We start from the raw sequence: 6,674 nt of genomic DNA, 5'->3' as shown, positions 1-6,674 counted from the left end.
CATTTACATAGTCTTGCATCTGCTACAATCTGTGTTGGAACAATGAAAATAATGTTAAGTATTATGTTTAGTATGGTGCCTTCTTGCTTTAGGTCATATCAGATGAGAGTTCATTCATGGTTCAGTTCTTGATGTAGTTATCTTTTTGCTGTCAACCTTTAATATTGTCAAGGCAATATGAGAATATGCCACTGCCAAATCCAGTCATGCTGTTGGTATTTCACTTGATCTCTAGCATCTTGTTGCAAATGTGAATTCTTGGCAGAAATGACCGGCATTGAGTCAGCATATCATTTCTGTTTGAATTTTTGGATGATGTGGTGATAAGAAAATGGTAAAACAGAAGCCTGGTTTGGGCATAAGATTTGTATTACCTTTAAAGGAAGTGGTGCTAAATCTCTGTGGAATTTAAGTTAATTTTCCACATCAGTGTAATGCCAAGTGGGCGAAAACTTCTGCTAGTGTCTGCTCCACATGATGTGTAAGAGAATGTGGTGTTTGGTTCAGCTTTTGAGTGCCTAATATAGATTTTGCTGGTAGTACTATTGTTAGTAAATTTTCCTACCGTTTCCTTTCACTTCAGGTTATTAACACCTTTCTGGAATTTGAACTATTTTAAGTACAGTTTTGTTTCTCAGGCAAGCTTAAGAAGAGCAGAGAGTTTCAAATGCTTATGTATCAACACAGGAACCTAGCCAGACTAGGTTACAGATCTTGTTAAGTATTACATATTGAGGATACCTAATACCAGGACTGAGTGGTATGATGGGAATGATTGCTAGGAACAGAACCAGACAAAAGGAGAACTGGTGGTTGTGGCTGGAGAGTAAGAGCTCCATCTCTGCAGGTGCACCTTATGTGCTCTCACAAACTGGTTTCCTCCAAGCACGTGTAGAACTTGCCACACCAACTGTCATGGTTTAACACTCAGCTGGCAATTAAATGAACAAGAGATTGCTCTCTGTTAACCTCCCTCCCTCCCCTTAGAGGTAGAAGAGAGGGAATAAATGCATCTCTCTATATCCTCATAAAATTAAGATTAATTAAAAGATGCAACTTCCTGACAAGTCTAAGTTGCGCAGAAGTAGTTTAAAAAAAGATAAAATTCCTGACACAAGACCTTGTAAATGAGAAATACTAAGTAAACTGTAGAGTTGTTGCCAGAAAAACTTTAGCATTCTTGAAATGTTAAATCTGAAAGTTAGTAAGAAACTTGAGACTTTTTTTTTTCTGGGGAAAATAAATTTTCTCTAGAGATAATTTTGTGCAGTGGAGCAAAGAGGCTCACTACTTTTGCATTTCAGTTCTTGCAGATTATTTGAAGTATTATTTCTTGGTTGCCTGAGATAGAAATGGAAACTATTAGAGCAAATAAGATCTTAATTAAAAGAAGGAAAATTGTTGTGGGTTTTGAAAGACAAGAAACCTAGCATACAGCTGGAATTTTTGTGTACAGCTTTCTTGGATGTGCTAGAAAGAAACTGGTTCTCAGCTTGAAAAACTCTGAGAAAAAGAGCTGCAAGTTTTAATTAACAAAAACAAACCAGTGTTATCTTTTTCGTTTTCTAAATACCAAAAAAATGTTGACCTCTTAAGTTCTATAAAACTGGTTTTGTACCGTTTGTTTTAAAAACAGCTCTGAATTTCATAGATTGATATCATAGAATGGTTTGGGTTGGAAGAGACCTTAAAGACCATCTAGATCCAACCCTCCTGCATGGGCAGGGACACCTCCCACTAGATCAGGTTGCTCCAAGTTCCATCCAGCCTGGTTTGGAACTAGATGATCTTTAAGCTCCCTTCCAACCCAAACTATTTTATGATTCTATGATTTTTACTTTTGCTATTTATCTTTAGCAATTGTTTTAGAATTGTACTAAAAAAAGTTATCATTCTTTTGTTAGCTGTTTTTCTCAATTTCTGTTTTCTACTTCTGATTACATTTTCTCCAAATGAAAGCTACACTAAACAGTTCCCCACAATAGAACAAATAAATGTTTTTGTTTGCTATTTCCAAACTGAAAATGTCAGCTCTTTGAATCTACAGGCACAATTAATGTTATCATTAGGAAAAGAAATACTTGATTTCTTGCAGATACCAGAAGTCTTAGACAATACACGTCTTTCAAAATAGAATTCTAAAAGTTATAGGAAACTGTGCACCAAAGGAATTTTTAATATAATAACAGGAATACTTTATGACACTTTGGAGACCACAGAGCACTTTGCTAAGGGAGAAAATAGTGTTGTAAAGGGAGAAATCTTTAAAAAAAATAAACTAAAATATAGCAGGTTTACTCACGGAAAATGTGGATATATCTATGCTAATGGTGGTAGAGTCTTGGGGTCTGTGTAATATGGTTGTCATCAGCACCTTAATGTTAAGTTCCTTGGGTAATTGTAGCTGGTGCTGTGTCTGACTCTGGTAAAAGCAGTATCACAGTTCTGTAGTCAGAAGGAGTGACTAATACCAGGGGTTTTCATGCCTCCCACTGTAACACAGAGTGCCATTATAGAGCTTTCTAAATACATCTCATCAAGCATTTATTTTTCCCTACTCTACTGATTGACTCCTATTCTCCTGAGACATATTTAAATGTAATTTTTTCTTTAACTTTCAGAAATGTTGATAGTTTATCCTCGATTGAAAATGACAGAGCAGTATTTTGAAAAGAAAGGGTAGAAGGATTTCAAACCTTTGTTTTGCTTGTATGTAGGCAAGTAGTTAGTTCTAGTATTATCTGTAGTTGTTAGTTAAAAAAAAATCACATTGATATGAGGGATTATTTAGAGAATATTGGCAGATTGTCTTGAAAATTCATGTTTTAAATTGTCAAGGTGCATTATTGCACTCCAAACAGTTGTTTTTCTTCACTGCAGCTGCAAGAAAAATATTTAATGTGTTCAGAAAGGAAGAAGCTGAACACACCATAATGCCTTATGAACAGATACATTCAATGACAGATGGCTATGCTTGTTGAGTGTTTTTTTTTAAGCTATAATTGGATACTTATGTAAGTATGCTTAGTCAAATATGTGTAATTAAGCTATCTGGGTATGTGGGCTAACTTAATGGGTCAGTCCAGGGCTCAAGGATGTCAAAAGTAATGGTTAAACTGGACTTAGCCTTGTTCTGTTGCAACACTTATCTAGACAAAACCCAAACAGAAGCATCTGCTGTTTCCTGTTATTACTGTTTACTGTAAAGCTACAAAATCAGATGAAGACATAAAGTAAATGAAACAAATTGCCATAGGAATTTTATCTGTTTTATTTTTAAACTTCAAACCCGGGTACACTTATGAGTGAGAGAATGAAATGTCATAGGTGGCATTTATTCTTAACACAATTGGTAGTTTGTAATGAGGTATAATTGTAGTGCAGAAGTTGCTAGCTGAAGCCAGTAAGTTGGTGAATGCTAAGCAGAGCCTCAAAAATTGATAAGATTGTCTGATTTCTCTTCTTCCAGAGGATATCCTGAATTCACTGTTATCTCTAGCAAAACAAAATAATCAATGAGCACTCAGGTTTCCTGCTTCTTGATAACAAGCAAACCCAAGCTGCAAAGATAAAAGTTTGTTGTGATGCAGGAGGAATGTTCTCCCTGTGAGATAAGCAAGCCTCCTTGATCTTCAGAGTTGACATGAGTGCTGGGACTTTTTTATTTGGTCACCTATGAGGTAGCCTGGCTTATAGCTTTTTAATATTAAGGATTTGCTCTCTTAATTATTCTGTTTAACTTAACTCTGCTTCTACTCGTATGTAGCAAGCAGAAAGCCTTCATTTTCCATTCTTACCATAGGAAAAAAAAAGCAGCAATGTTGGAAGAACTGCTGCTCATGTTCAGGCCAAGTGTATTTAGTTCCTGTATTAACATGAAACTTGGCTTATTTTTTTAAATTAGTCTTGAGTGTTGACCTTGTCAAAACCCTGCTAACTGTTATGTTCTTAGTTCTATTATGATAACTTCAGAAAATGATTGTTGGTAATTAACCTTTATGATTTTGCTCTGAAAATTGAGCCTTGACACACATAGGCTAGTGTTTTCCATCACCCACTTAAGAATAAAGAATTGCCATCTATGTGGTATTAAAAGTGTGAAATAAGACCTAAGTTCCAAGTTAAAAATAGGAGAATGCAGAAGTTTTTTTGATGTTTGCATTTTTTCCATGCACAAATCATACCAGCTTTGAACAGGAGACATCTGCTGGCATAATGTTTTTAGTAATACTTGCATTTGATATTCTTTTTCACGTGCTTTCCTTCAGCAAACTGGGTTTGCAGAAGGTATGATCATGACCTTGTTTTCTACTGAGCATGCTAGTGCTCCCTAAGACAGTATTTGTTGGCTGCCAACAAGTGGATTCTCTACTGTAGGTACCAGATGAACAGAAGCCTTTGCTTTTGGCTCTATACCTAATCCTCAGAGAAATGCTGGGTTACATATAGTTCCTATATTTGCATTTCACTGTGACATTTTGCTGGCTGTTTCGGACTATGTTCCCTGGAGCCCTGTTTTCCCCAGGAGTCGAATAAGGTTCATAATGTGTTTCTGAATGCTGTTCTGAGAGTGAGGTGCTTCATAATTAAGTGCTTTATGTTCATGTTTTCCAAGTCTTGGTGCATCTAGACTGGAGTCTCGAGCAGTCACCTGATGATTTCAAGTTGCTGGGCAACCAGGAGATGAAGTAAATTTGGAAAAGATCAGTGTTTTCCCCCTGAACTACTCCCATGTCTTCATAAATTCTGACATATGGATTACTGTTTAAAATGCCAGTTTTAAAAACTAATTTTATTTCCTCCCAAATAAAAAGATTACACGTGTACCATTTTTATTGCTTTTCATATTTAAATTACACTCTTGGTCAGATCATAAATTGCAGCTTTAATCTTTGACCTTTGGCATTTCAAGTACCTTACCTTCTGTATCTATCAATTTGCAATTTGTTTAATACAAATGCTAAACTGTAACTAGCATTTTGTTTCTCAATTTGAGGTTAATTTTTTCATGTTACTTTTATGAGAGCTAGGTAAAAATATTACAACTGTAATGTTGCCTACAATTGAGTTGACACTTGGGAATAATGAACTCATTTATTTAGAATTTTACCAGTGCATTTTAAGCCAAAAGACTGATGTTTTCCAGTGTTGCTGGCAATTATTTTATAGGCAGACACAAGGATAGTACACAGCACAAGAAGAATTTTGAGGCTGAAGGGGTGACGTGGAGAGCATTCCATCATTATTCCAGTTCTGCTGCAGAGAAGTTATGTTGGTCTAGAAAGCCAGTTAATAAGATTCTGGAGGATCATAAAATAGCACTATGTTTGTGTTTACCTGATGTCTTTTTTGATAGAACGTACCTGAATTTCCATTTGAGGAATAAATCAGCTGTGGCCTTTTTGTAGTGCTAATAAGCCTACAACTGCAGTGATGGGAGATGCAGGAGTGATTCTGTGTGTCAACTGTGTGGTTAAGAACCACAGTGAAAGCTCCAAGTTTCTGTTGGGTACTGACTTGGTTAGATTCATGCTGGAAGGAATGTTAGGATCAAGAGCTGGAAAAGCAGTTGCTGTACTCATCACAGCCATTTTAGAGAGGTCAGCGGCAGTGGCAGGAAGCACTGCTTCAGGTTTTGATTTGTATTTTTTTACCTACAGTCCTTGGCATGAACTTTCTTTGTTGAGGAGGGCAGAGTTACTCATCAAGACAGGATGCTTTCAATCATGCAGCAGATGTTGCCAGTGTAACATGTTTGTGCTTTGGAATCGAGCACAGAGATTTACCTTTATTTAAGGTTTGAGACCTTTGTAGGTCAGGACTATATAATTGGCTGAACCTCTGGAGTCAAGCTGTCCCCATATGTGACTCAAGATGAAGATCATGTACATAATTGACTAATTTAAACATCTGGATTTTAAAGGCTTGCAATCATTTAGCCATTCTTTTTTTGCAAATAAACTTTAAATACAGATAAACCAATTATTTTCAAACTGAAATGAGACATCTGGTATCATTTCCACTAAAGAGGAATCCTTCATTTGTTCTCAAAAAACCTATTTTTCCTAGCATAGATATCTATTTCTCTTTTTAAGCAGTGTTTTTTTTCTGTGCAGTGTAACTAGTTAGTAGTATTCTATCTATAAAAATAGCTACAGTTGAGCTGTTGTCTCTAAAATGACAGTACTGTCAATCATACATCACTGCGAGCAACATATACATTTGCAATATGATCTTCTCTCTCCTTTTCTCCTTCCCTCTTATTTTTTAGAGGTGCCTCCTGAAAGCCTGGATAGTACATTCCCTTTTCCTGTTCCAGGATATTATAGCAGTAGGATGTGTGTAGTAATGATAGGTGTGTGAGTTGCCTGTTAGAAACACTCCATGCATTTCTGTCTTCCAGTAAATGCCAATGCAAGGCTTCTGCCTTCTCCACAGTGGAGCCTGAGAAGCAAATTAACAGGAGATTCTTTTTTCATGCACTGTGGAAATAGAGTGCTTTGTTTCAATAACTGAATGGTTTTAAACATTATGCACTGGGCAAGTGTGGTTTAGATCTGTGTTTTTGTTCACACAGAGAAAAGGAAAGTAGAAGAGTCAATTTTGACACCAGACGAGTTCTGTTCTGGATTAGGGACAGCAAGGCTGCTGGAAGCTCATGCACAGCTGCTGAA

Source organism: Chaetura pelagica, unplaced genomic scaffold (assembly GCF_000747805.2).
Source record: "Chaetura pelagica isolate M959 unplaced genomic scaffold, ChaPel_1.0 scaffold344, whole genome shotgun sequence".
Taxonomy (NCBI): Eukaryota; Metazoa; Chordata; class Aves; order Apodiformes; family Apodidae; genus Chaetura; species Chaetura pelagica.
Note: the sequence above shows the minus strand (reverse complement) of the source record.